The 14,528-nt window shown below is 36.2% G+C and overlaps 1 protein-coding gene across 1 annotated transcript in view; it reads left to right on the forward strand.

The window, feature by feature from the left end:
- LOC110460972 (voltage-dependent calcium channel subunit alpha-2/delta-4-like) overlaps positions 1–14,528 on the forward strand; it is a 145,620-nt gene that overhangs the window by 103,246 nt on the left and 27,846 nt on the right. The window lies entirely within an intron of this gene.

Here is a 14,528-nt window from a genome sequence, read left to right on the forward strand (position 1 = left end):
TGCCATATCAATTTGAAACTTTGTTTGTGGCTTTATCATAATAGATTACAGAGTTTGAACCATGTGTTAAAATTCCATTTTTGATTATGGCACTTTTGCACATAGGAAGTTCTCATAATTAATTGTTTTCCATATTATTTGCAACTTAGTATACATGTATAATGGATTACAGTTTGAGTTAGAATCCAGTGTCCATGTTCTATTTTTTCTGGAGTTATAGCCCTTTGCACATAGGAAATTCTTATAAGTAACTGTATTTTTTCCGTCAACACATGCACTTCCTTCGAATTGCAGTTTGCTTCTATAGGTGACACCCGTCCTCATATGACCCTGGCTGTTGCGAGGACATAAATCACCTGATACAGTACATCCTTTGAAGTCCTTCTGTATGGCTTGATGATGTTTTCAAACCAATGGTCTGGAGCATTACTTGGTTAAGAAAACTGAATGCCGTTTAACAGAGAGTCTCTCTCATAATACTCTGGCTCCCTATGGGGAGTAGTTGGGTCCACAAGGGGATTCTCCAATTCAATTACACAATTTGTTGTTAGGACCCCTGCACATCTTTAGTAATCAGATTTTCCGTCTGTCCTTCTATCTGTTTTTAGCTCACCTGCCAAGGACAAGTGAGCTTTTGTCCTGGTGCGGCGCCCGGCATCCCGTCCTGTCCCGTTGCGTCGTGTCGCATCTCGATTCAATGTAAACACTTAACAATTTTATTCATTGAAAGATTTTGGTCAAACTTTATACAAAGGCAAAGTTTGGGTATACTTCGGACATCTTTGTATTTCAAGGATCCAAGGTCAAGGCCAAGGTCACATTTGCTATATATAGAATATCATCCTGTCCTGTCTCGATTCAATGTAAACACTTAGCAACTTCATTCTTTCACGGATTATGGTCAAACTTTATACATAGGTCAAATATGGGTATACCTCTGACATCCTTGTGTTTCAGGATGGTAATAACATACAGAAAAAACATATGAATATTAAAATCAACTTGATGTGTATTACTTTGTGTGTATGCATGTTTCAGGGTATCAAGATCAAAGCGGTTGTAACTTTTTATAGAATTCTGAAACTAATTTCACATGGCAGTGGGGACATATATGTCTTACAGACATTTTCTTGTTTATCCAAGGTTTCTCTTCAATCTTATGTGATGTAGCCATCTGTTTGTTGTTTCTACTTATCAGATGAGATTTTGAATTTTCATTAAGGTCTAAAATTGTAGCAATTGATTAAAGGAAAGAACCATGAAGTTGTAGCAAAAACAAAACAGTATTCTGAAAAAAACAAAAAAACTCATTGTTCCTTTTTATACGACCGTCAAATTTATACCCTTGTTTTTCAGGGTTCCAAGGTCAGGCCAAGGTCACTGTTGCTATATATAGAAAATCAACAACTGATTCAATTTAAACACTTAGCAACTTCATCCAATATGTTATGGAGATGGTATTAACATTCAGAAAAAAACATGAATATTAAAGTCAACTTATCAACTTTAAGTGTAGAACCTTGTGTGTGTGCATACATGGACTTTATGCAGTGTAATAAAATGTTTGCTCAACCTTTTGGATAGCTTTTCAGCCTTTGATATAAAGGTCAAGGTCACTTACTATAAATAGAACATCAGTTTCTGTACTGTATTTCGAATTCTGTTGGACTTATTACACTCTAGTCCTTCCTGGGTGCCTGCTTGGGATAACTTTTCAGGTCCAGTGGTCAAAGGTCAATGGGTCACTATAAATAGAAAATCTGTTTAATGCACTAATGCACAATATCCTGATTTCTCTTGGGCTGATTACACTCTTGACTTTATACATTGCTTCCTCAAAGAAGGTGCCTGCTTGGGATAACTTTCCAGGCCCGGGTGTTAGGTCTCTATCACTGTTACTGTATGAATAGAGAATCAGTTTATAAAATGCACTACTTATATTTTGAGTTCTGTTGGACTGATTACACTCAAGACTTTATCCATTGCTTTTATAAAAGAAAAAACACTTGCTTTCACTAGTGTTTGCTACATGTATACCTAACCACAGTTTCTTTTAAATCTTCAATAAACATAATTATGGAGAATAGTCACGGCGGCATTTAAAATATATATATAAATCTTATTACCGGTTAGCTTGTAATAATAATAATAATAATAATAATAATATACAACATTTATATAGAGCCCTATATAATTTGTAAAATTACTCTAAGGCGCTTTACAACATATGGATAATATTAATGGTTACAATTGTGAAAACAAACAACAAAGGCTTGCAATCACTTTCATACATTTAACAAGCAATGTGCACATAATTGAACAAATAAAAGGGTGGTATTTACATGACGTCTTTGCAAAGATTCTAAAATGCAGACGTGAAGAGGTGAGTTTTTATGTCCCTCTTGAACTTGGCCAGGGTATTTGACTTCCTAATAGCAGATGGTATGCTATTCCACAATGTAGCCAAAACCATCCCAAAGCATCTGTTTCCGTAGGTCACAGTACGAGATTTTGAGACACACAACAAAGATTCTGACTCCGACCGCAATGATCTTGACGGCTGATACAGGGTAACAAGCTCCTGAAGGTACTGAGGAGCTGTTCCATTCAGTGCCTTGTATGTGTATACCAGAATTTTGTACTGCGACCTGTATTGTACAGGTAACCAGTGCAACGAATAAAGTGCAGGTTTGATGTGCTCTCTCTTGATAACACAGCAGTGGTCATGCAGTATTGATAACACAGTAGTGGTCACACAGTAGTGGTTAGTATTGATAACACAGTAGTGTTTAGCAATATATTGTTGAGTATGTTGAGTTTATAATACACTGGATATCCAAAATTATAGTATTCAATTATAGCTTTTGGCTGAGGTCGATAAATCCAGGTAACGACCTAAGTCAAAGGCTACAATTGTTTTATTTTTTTCAAAACAGTAATGTTAGCAATCTGAAAAAAAATCACAGCAAAAATCTACGGAGGCGGGACGATGCGTTCGTTTGGAGACATGTCATAATTCTATTTTTAGAAACACCCAGCTGTCCTTCAACAAAAATCATGCGCTCCAAGTCAATATCGGTTTTTATCGGTGGACACGTGATGCACTCCTGGCCAATCACTTGTTGGGAATAATATGAAAAAATAATAATGTTGATTATCAGTTTAACAAAAACACATAATTCTGAATGACCAGTAAACAATCCTTGTTTTCTTTTAACCTGTCATAAAAAAAATGAAAATGTCCATTTCTACTCTCCATGAAGCTATATGACTTTTCATCTATAATGTGTGGGACAGTCTTGACACATAATTGTAAGATTGGGATGTTGTAAGGTTAGTCTATCCTGCTGAGTGGGACTGGCGACATATACATGTATATAGGCAGATAACCTTACGCTTTCTTGCTTTTAACCCAATTTCATCCAGACAGACTCTTTGCTGTCTTTCAGATATGCCTTAATGAAATATATGGACATAACTGTGTTAGGGTAATGGGCCAATTTACATGTTGTTTCTCTGATCTTGAATCATGCTATGGTAATGCATTTGTAAAATTTAGCCTAATGGTCTCTGATGTAAGGTCAGCATGACCTTGAATCTTGTCAAGGTCATGTATCTATCACAGTTAGGTTTTCCATATAAAATACTTTTTGTGAATGACAGTTTTATGATGTACTGTGTGTTCTGCTGGGTTTTTTATATATATTCTGCTTCCTTTATATATACTTAATCACTTCAATAAGTGATTTTTCATATGTTATGAAAGTTGTATGTGGATATTTTGTCCTAGTTGTCACAAAAGTTGCATGGGAATATTTGGTCTTGTAATATACAGTTTGGTAGGAATATGTTTATCATCTATTTATTATGAGTCTCCTACTTTATCCACAGTAAGGGGCTCAGATGGTCTGAAGGGCTTTGTTAATTTATTGTAATTAGTGCAAAGCGTTCAAAGACATCTTCTCTAAAAGTTTCTGGTGGATTTTGACATAACTTTCGTGAAATCATTCTTTGCTCACTATGCGACTTTGGGTCACAATTTTTCACAGGCCCTTTGGTTTTTATGTGTGAGAGTTTTATGGACGTTTACTGCCTCTGATAATGGAGTTTTTGATAACTGATCGGTGTCTTTGTCACACCTTGGACAATAATACGGTTAACCCATTGGTCCAGTTTGATCAAGCTGTGACCCACTTAAACCCAGTGCGGAATCATCAGGGGTCAGTCCTGAATCAAAATAGCGGACATCTTAATTAAGTTCATTTTTTAAATCAAGATTTTTGTACTGAGGCCCATACTTGTTACCAAGCAACCACAAACTAAAATATTGGTGCTTCCTTAGATACAATAGTTACAAGAGACAGCTGTCACTGGGGAACATCTCAAAAGCAGTCAGAAGATTTGAACTTCTTTCCTTTTTTAATCTCTTTTGAAAGCTTTCTAAGTTTAATTAACTGTCAGCTTTAAGATCTATAATGATATATACTTAAATCTTCTGACATTGTGGAATTGGAATAGGACGAATTCTTCTTTCAGCATATACTGAATTTCGCCATAATTAGTGCCCCTTCCCCAATAAGTGTTCCACCCCCTTTTTCCGGAGGAATAAAAATTCTATAAACCCCTTTCCCATCCCGGAACTCGCCAGACCCAGCCAATGATTTACAGCACTTACACTTTTAAAAAGATATTTATGTCTGGTGACCTGTGAAACAGATGAAATATTTGACATCCAAACCTCCAGCCACACTAGAATGTTGATAATATCCTCGTCTGTTATACTGAAGCAATAGTTGAAGTTGCTCATTTTGTACTGTCATAACTCAACATTTTATTCTCCTAATAAGCACCCCCATTTAAGCCTATTTTTTAAGTGCGCAGGGTGCTTATTATAGTAAATGTAGTAGTTAACATTTCTGTTTCGAAGTGCATCATGACATGACCTGAAGACAGCCATCTTTAACATCTATCTTAAAGATAAACCCAAATTCTGTAGACTAAGCTTAATTCAACCGAATTATATAAGCAATTCCGTTCTATTTCCTGTCATCTTATTTAAATACAGAAAATGAATTGATTTTAATGAAATCATGAAATGAATAACTATGAAACACAGGAGTTGTGTTGAATGGTCGACTTGAAACGCTTTTAAGAATTTTATTGCAGTTACATATTATGTGGCTCATAATGTGTATATTATAAGAGAAATCCAATCCTGGACAGACTATAAGATTAATTAAGCAAATGTGCTCAAATCACAGCTTTCAAAAACTGCAGAGGTTGTAATGTCCTTGTACTACTAACAAGGAGAGATGTTTCTACGATCAGTTATTTTCTTTAAAAAAAAAACAAAAAAAAAAAAAAAAAAAAAATTCAATGCAGAATTGTGACTGAATGATTCGTTTCTGTTAATACCATGCCATTAGGGTTGTGCACAATCTAATGTCACATGTGCCGAAACTGTAAAATTTGCATCTAATGGAGATTGAGCCCCTGGAGTGTGAAATTGATAGGGCCCTGATTAACTGAATGTAGTCTAAAAAAATCTTCAATATTTCACGATTCCCAGCCTAGTCCCTGATCTTTGTTTCTTGCAGTGGATAAAAATTATTGAAATTATTCCAGGTTGTTTTTTTAACATAAAACATGTTTTTTCCCATTTTATGTAATGTATATCATTATTCTAAAATTGGTTTGGCGCACCAAAAGTAATGTGTTAAATTTACTGACATCATTTCAGGATCAGTTTCAATTTATTTCCTACTAAAGAAGCTGTTAGTTATGTTGGTGGTGACATTCCTGGTGAGCTTCAGAAGGGTTGACATCCTGAAGAGATTAATGGCAATATAGGCCTTAAAAGGTCTACAGTTGCTGTATGGCCCTGTTTATGGCAAAGTGCTGATCTTTGTCAGACTCAGCATCAAGAACGTTATAGCAGAGATGGACCAAATTCCTAATGACCAGCAAATTCTACTCCAGGTGCAGATTCACCACCAGTAATGGAGCGCTTACCTAACGGTACACACCTACGTACGCAGTATACATTAAATTTCATTACCTAAATGATGATATATTAATTGTGCAGTACTGATCAAGTGTCACCAGCCAATAAAGTCCATTATCACTGGGATAATGCCATGGCTAGAAATAGCAGTGCTCTGATACGGCACCCGGAGCTAGATGGGATTTTGAAGCATAACCATTAAACCACAATTAATCACGTCATACAGCATATGGCTTACTCTTGATGTTGTATTACATTTTTATCGGTGAAATATAGGGAATATTTATCTATTACCTGTAGTGTTACCTAAGAAAATCATCCACAGGTTAGCACCCAATCTAGGTCTTCACTGACCACTGTCTGGTGGGGAAATAATCAGTTGCTACAAAAAAAATATTGGGGGGGAGGGGGGTCGAATGTAAACTCTTGACCTTTCACTTCCATGGCTAATGATGCAGGCTTGTAATTCCAACTACCTAATTGGAGAAAACTCTAAACAAAAGCACAGTTCAAATTTAAATAAGACCAGGTGTTCCTCAAGGGTAAGTGTCTTCTTCTTCATCAGTGACACCTGTAAGGTAAATCTAGGTCAGATCCAAATAATGTCATGTACAGGTAAATGTAGGTCAGATCCAAATAATGTCATGTGCTTGTACTGAGAACTGGGGTAGTGATAAGAAAATAACAAGGCGGTCTAGTGAGTATAATAAAACACAATGACCTTCATAACACACAAAGAAATAGCATAGCTCCCTAGGAAACATGATGAAAACCATAAAACGTGTCCATAGTCTATTACCATCAACCTGCATCTTTCGAAGCCCTGTGTTGTAAGTTTACCCAACAACAGTCGACATCTTCATGTATCGCTGAAATACCAATATTGTTACAAATAGTCTGAACATTATAACACTTTTAGTTAGGTTTGTAAGTGTTTTACGTCCTATTAACAGCTATGATCATTTAAGGACGTGCCAGGTTTTGTGGTGGAAGAAAGCCGGAGTTCCCGGAGAAAAACCACTGACCTATGGCCAATACCTGCCAACTGCCCCATGTATGTCTCGAACCTGTGACCCAGTGGTGGAGGGCTAGTAGTAGCAGAGTTTCAGACGCCTTAACCTAACACATGTTCATCTTTTTCATGAATTTATTTTTAAAAAGCAAACTTGAAGCTGATGAAACTCTATACATGGAGCAGCCTTAAGCTTCATAACAGAATTTTAAAGTTACAAATCTGAGAAACTAATTTTTTCCAAACTTATAAAAATATTTCTATTACTAGCTTTCATAGTATCAGATTGATTGAGATTGTGATGCATGAATGAGGCCACAGAATCATCTGAACAATTTTTTTCTGAGTTAATAGCAATACTCATATGTTTAAATTTACTAGACTTTCAAAAGAGCATGTGAAGTCGGAATATTAGCTTAAATCTCAGCAGTATTAATCCTTAAACGTATGTAAGCTTGGCCAGAATTTGTGAGGTGATTGATGTCTAAACCAGACTAAGAAATGAAAAATCTGCCCATAATTTGTTTGTTTCTCTTCAATTCTAATGATATTTTGTAATGGACTATTTTTAAGGTGATTTCTCTTCATTACCTATAGTTAGCGTGGCATTTTGAGCAACATTTTCTAAAATTAATTAAAATAAAACCATTTGGTGGGTAATTATCTGGTAGAAACACATTAATGTTTCATTGTTATAAATAAATCTTATCAACTTTTTCATGGTTTCCTTTATTTGAGATTATTTCATCTTTATATTGGCTTAAAAATATAACAGATTTGTCATAATTAGGTACAATATTGTGTCTCATGTTTTAGATGATTTGTAGTCGTTATTTGTCTTCCCAATATGTCGGATCTGTTCACTGTAATGTGAGATAACATACAGAATCAATTTTCTCTCATATGGCTGCTGGGATATATTCTTAGGTCCGTTTTACTTTGTTGCACTAAAACCTCTGGATTGGTGCGTCTATGTTAGTGTTGAGGCAGCAATGAGCGGGGCCCAGTTGTTGAAAAGGTGGTTAACTTATAACCACTGTTTAACATCATATTTCAACCTTCAATAATTTCTTCAATATAAATTTTAAGGTAAAAACTCACAATTTTGTATGTAAAGTCACTCTGGAAAGTTGTAACTAATTCAGTGGTTGTGTTTTAAAGATACGCAAAAATTAAAATTTTATCATAACCCCATTTAGTGAGGGGGGATATGTAGTTAACGCTCAGTCATTCAGTATGTCCATGTTTGGATCAATCCTTCAAAAAGTTTACAATATATTTCATGAACCCATGAATACACATAGTTCCCACCATGGTATAGTAAAATATAATACAGACTTCAAAACCTGGTCACATTTTGGTGGTCATTGGTCAAGGAAAAAGGATCAAAGGTCATGGTCAAAGATCAAACTCAACCACTTTTGAAGTAAAAAGCTTGTTTACAAGATCTCTCATGAACCCATCAATAAATTTAGTTTATCTTTACACCACAGTCATCCTCGATACTCCAGGGGTTACGCTCACTTTCATTCCCTGCACCCCTGGAACATTTCATAGCAAAATCAAAGGCCCAGTGTACACCACTCTTTGGATAAGACAAAAAAACTAGTTTGATGTTTTGATATACATCAAAAGAATCTCATGGTGGCGTAATTGTAAAACTGACTGGCTTTGAAGTTGTTCTGTAATCTTCAAAGGACAGATATCAGTCTAGCAATTGGTCAGGATTTTATATCTGAGACGAAATCAAATAGCTATAACGCATGAATTCAATTTTGAAAATTCTCTCCTGCGCAATGATTTTCTGAAATCAGAAATGGGTTCTGGCATAAGTTTGTGTCAGTAAATCTCTGATTTCTTGAATGGCGTAGGTAACTTTTCCTCATGTCAAATAGCCTGTACTTTAAGAATCGTCTACTCTGCATACGCTCATGGTCCGTCCGTCCATCTTTCTATCATTCCATCCATCATTTTGTCCATCCTTAAACAATTCTTGTTAGCGCTAGTTATCAGAAGTACTGGAGGGATCTTTCTCAGATTTCACAGGAAGGTTCCCGTTGGTCCGTAATTATACATATCGTTTTGTGGGACTTATCACAAAACCAAGATGGCTGGCTGTCGGCCATCTTGAATTTGAGAATGAAAGGTTGTTAGCGCTATTAATCAGAAAGTACTGGAGAGATCTTTTTTAAATTTTACATAAAGGGTTCATATGGTCCCTAGTTATGTATATCAATTTTTGGGACTGATCACAAAACCAAGATGGTGGACAGCCACCCATCTTGAATTTGAGGATGAAAGTTTGTTGGTGTTATTTCTCAGAATGAACAGGAGGGGTCTTTCTCAAATTTCACATGAAGGTTCCCCATCATTCCTAGTTCAGCATTTCAAATTTTAGGAATGATTAGAAAACCAAGATGGCCAGCTGTTGAGGTGACCCTATTGAACTTCGGAGTAAAGGTTTGTTAGCCCTATTGCTCAAAAGTTTCTGAAGGGATCTTTCTCAAATTTCACATAAGGGTTCCTCCTGGTTCTTAGTTGCGTATCAAATTTTTGGACTGATTTCAAAATCAAGATGTGGACAGACCGCCAACTTGTTACAGTTTAAGTTTTTTATCGCTATTTCTCAGAATGTACTGGGTGAATCTTTCTCAAATTTTACATGTATGGTTCTTAGTAATGCATGTTAACTTTAAAGGTGTATCTAAACCTGATTAAACCTGACTGGTTAAGATGGCAGACAGGCAAACTGATCAAACAGATAAGAGAAAAGAAGAGAAAAGATCAAACTGACAAAGAACTAATGAAGATGGTACAAAGGTGGTCACCAAAATCCCTCTGGGATCTCTTGATTAAAAAATGGCATTACAATACATATGGCAACAGAATTAAGTGGGATTTAAGGATAAATGGGTCGATAGATGATAGCATTACTGATTACATTAAATTATTAAGGCCACATAGTTTGTTTTTGCATGGGTTTTTTAAAACAAATTTTCATTACGGTGTAAAAGAACCTACCATAACTTTGGTAAGAATGTTTTTCCACCACTCCCTTATATATTTGTATGTAACATAAAGCAGGAGACTCCAGAACCCTTTGGAGGCCTCTCTGACCTGGCCAAGCATATATTTATATGACAGGAAGCATGACTTTCTTTATCTGTGGTGCTAATTTGGCTCAGTCCTTCGACTCCGCTGCCTAGTTTCACCTTTCTACAGGGCCGCATCATTGACATTTTTCATTTATATTGCCCTTTATATAGCAGTTTTCTGCTATTTATCTCTTTCATGTATTTGTATTCACGGTTTGCGAAGATTTGGCCTATTTTTCCATCCCTGTACAGACACGTGGCTGTGAGCATCCCTTTGTTTACGTGCTGTGATGACCTTTGTTAAGAGAATCTTGTGCCGGGAACCATTACTGGCTATCACTTTGCTTTGGTCAGTGTCTTTGCTTTTCATGGCAGGCCGGAAGTAATAAGCACGGCTCTTTTCTTGTCAGCCTTGATTAGGGGTTTAATGGAATCTAGCTTTTCTATTAGATCCTTTGACGAAGGCTCCTTCTGAACCTGAAGGCAGTGTTTCTTTGAAGTTTGTTACTTTATAAACTGTTTTTGTCATTGCTCTGGCTGCTGGGCGTAGACCGTGTGAAGTGTGTGCACCCTTGGGCTTTACAAGGTAAGGGCTCATGAGGCTTGAGCTCTAGCTACCTCTTGGGCTCTCCTTACTAAGTCCTCCTTTCAGGATGTTATGTCTGCTGCCACTTCGTTGATGTGGTCAGACTACTATTACTGACTTCTATCTGAGATCTTTGGCATCTGTTTCTGATGTCCTTTTCCCTGTTATTGTGACATGATCTGTGGCTGTTCCCCATTTTTCCAGTCAGTAGATTGCTTGGCATCCCACATTATCAGTCCACTATAGAGGTCTTATTTACATATTTTGGCTTCAGGCATGTTTTTACTGCTCTTTGTTAAGATTTTCCCTTGTGGAGTTGCTTTAGCCCATGATTACTGCCCTGTGGTGAATGGATGATTTTGTTGGGATGTTCAAGCTTCCACTAATATAAGAAAAAAATGCAAATATGAAATTGAGGTTCTCCTTGCAAAACAAATTTTTAAGATGTAATATTTACCAAAGCTTTTTGAAGTTCCTCCCTCTTTTTATTCAAAATTGTTTTCTCCCCTTTCTATTTATCCTGCACTTTATCAATATTGCGTCAGTTGATAAAGAAGGATATATGGTCCCTGTCATGTGTACGTGGGTGGGCAGGTCAGAGAGGCCTCCCAAGGGAGGTTTTGGGTTCTCTTTATTTTATATTATATACAAACGAATGGGAATTGGAAAGATATGCTTACTAAAGTTATGGTAAATATTACATGTTTATGATGGAATGACGGGAAGTAGGTGAAGTTTACCGATTGATACTGTTAATTCATTGTAATCCTTAAACATATCATCTGTTAAAGACTTACAAGGTCATGGACATAGATATATAGCTATAAATTTGTTATGAAAATGATCAATATACATGATATTACATTATATAAGTTTAGGAGTCATAACGTGACAAAGGGACCAGTCGGCCTTGAAATGTTGGGACACGTTTAATACGTACATTGTTTGTATAAAAAGTAAAACTTTGATATCACATATTTCCAAACTGATGAATCTTACTGAAAAAAGTCTAGGAATTCTCAAATTTCAACCTCTTCAAACAGACTAAGCTTGAACAGTTGATGCTAATAACTATACTGTCACCGTAATTGAATGTTAGATTACAGATGCCGTAGCACCCACTCCAAACCATTTTATGCTTGATACCTGAGCTGTGTTGAAGGAGAAAAAAATTGCTTTGAAATCCATGCCAAGATGCCTCTGGGACTGAACCAAAACTGTATGCGTAGAAGTCTGGATTATAACTTGCATGCATGTACATTATTACGTTTTGCTCAGCTGGACCTTTAAATCTGTCCTTTATAATATACATGTCTTGTTTCTAGTAACCAAATTTCTGCTTTGGCAGGAAATTTCCAGCTGGTTGCGGCTTCAGAGGATTACTTAATATTTTTTATATTGAAGATCTTTAGTTGTTCGCAAAACCTTCAATCTAAAGATATTCAATAGAAAGAAACCCATCAGGCTCCATCGAAGTTAAACCATGTAATCTTTGTGAAGAGAGAAGTTGATTGTATAGGCATGGCTCTATCAGGTTCTAGAATGACAGTTCACATGATAATCTAGGGAATTTGAAATTCAAACCTGCCAATTGTAATGTTTTGCTGTAGGTCTGACTCCATTCAAACATATAGGATATATCCAATTCATAATAGTTTGTTGCATGCAACAAGATTATAAGTTAGGTACAAGTGTAACCATCAGAACTAGGTGCATGTAGGTAGATCGATCGAGGGACATATGGCCCATCAGGAGAAATTGGGTCAAGATCCCCACCCTTCATCCATATATAACTTTACTCAACAACATCGGTAAGCAAAAGTATTCATGCTACCATAGTTTACTCCAGGGTCTGTTCCCAACCTAGAGGTAGAGGTCAAATAGGAAATTTATGTCATGACCTGAAAATGGTTGAGATCCTTAACCCATTTATGATTTTGCTAGGCATAAAGACACATATGTCGCCTGAAATGGTTTTGGATGCTGATTCTCAACCAATTTTGTCCTGCCAACATACTCCTACAGTTTTAGCCAAATTTCATGGAACTTCACTTTTGTAATCAAGGCCCTCAGAAATGTACCTGTTATAGTTATGAAGGGTTATATCATGCATTAGATAGTTAAAGAAGGGCTGTACCATTTCAGGTGAGAAGATTTACAACTGATAGAAATGCACACAATCATTACTCTTAGTTTAGAATACATTTGATGAAGATGGCATTGTTTAGAAATGTTCAGACACTAGATATTTTGATCCCTTATAATTGAGTATGTAACCATGTAAAATCAAGAAATATTGAGCATCTCAAAATTACTGTAAGTCGAATGAGATGGTAGTTCCCTATACCTGAAATCCATTTATTTTTAAACTTACTCTGAAAGAATGGTTCATTAGTTGAATACTATAAATAGATCTTGGTAATTGCTTCAATTTGCCGCATGGTATTTTAGACCAAATAGGATTAAGCTAAGTTTGTTATGCTAAATGAAACCATTTCTTTACTAAACATGAACTGCCACAAAATACATTGCTGTTTGTTGGTAGTTTGAAACTTTTTGTATACATTTTTTTCTCTTTAATGACAGGGAAATGACCTGTCACAATGTGCTAATATGATGGATGCACATCATTATAAAATCCACAGATTTTCATTTCAGATATGACAAGATGGGTGTAGTTTACTGGCCTCCTCAGCATTCTTACATGTACTCTTATCAATCGTATTGTCAAGTTTCAGGCTGCAATAGAGAAACTCTGCAATTACTGTCTTGAATAGTACTGTCCATGTAATCCTTTAATCCATGTGATCCTTTAATCCATGTGATTTTAATCCATGTGATCCTATAATCCTATTGATCCTATAATCCTATTGATCCTATAATTCAAGTGATCCTATAATCCATGTAATCATATAGTCTGATCGATCCTAAAATCCATGTGATCCTAAAATCCATGTGATCCTTTAATCCATGTGATCTTATAATCCTATTGATCCTATAATTCAAGTAATCCTATAGTCCATGTTATCATATAATCTGATCGATCCTATAATCCATGTGATCCTAAAATCCATTTGATCCTATAATCCATGTGATCCTATAATCTATTTGATCCTACAATCCAATTGATCCTATGATCTGATCGATTCTATAATCCAGGTGAGCCTATAATATGTATGTGATCCTATAACCCAATTGGTCCTATAATCCATTTGATCCTATAGTAGCAAGGCAGGTGAGCTTATGTTATGGTGCGGGGTCCGTCCGTCCGTCCGTCCGGCGTCAACTTTTTGCTTTAAACAACTTCTTCTCAATAACCAAAAGGCCTAGGAAGATGATATTTGGCAAGTAGCATGCTGGGATGAAGGGCTACCAAGTTGTTTGTATAAATGACCTTGACCCACTTTCAAGGTCATTGGGTCAGATAACTTAAATCTTCAAACAACTTCTTCTCAATAACCAGAAGGCCCAGTGTACTGATATTGGTCCTGTAGTATGCTGGGATGAAGGGCTACCAAGTTTGTTTAAATGAATGACCTTGGCCTACTTTCAAGGTCACTGGTGTCAGATGGCTTTAAAATCTTTAAACAACTTCTTCTCAATGACCAAAAGGCCTAGGAAGAATATATTTGGCAAGTAGCATCCTGGGATGAAGGGCTACCAAGTTTGTTTAAATGAATGACCTTGGCCTACTTTCAAGGTCACTGGTGTCAGTTGTCTTTAAAATCTTTAAACAACTTCTTCTCAATACCCAAAAGGCCCAGTGTACTGATATTGGTCCTGTAGTATGCTGGGATGAAGTGCTACCAAGTTTTTTGTATAAATGACCTT

This window comes from Mizuhopecten yessoensis, unplaced genomic scaffold, assembly GCF_002113885.1.
Source record: "Mizuhopecten yessoensis strain PY_sf001 unplaced genomic scaffold, ASM211388v2 scaffold10529, whole genome shotgun sequence".
In the NCBI taxonomy this organism is placed as follows: Eukaryota; Metazoa; Mollusca; class Bivalvia; order Pectinida; family Pectinidae; genus Mizuhopecten; species Mizuhopecten yessoensis.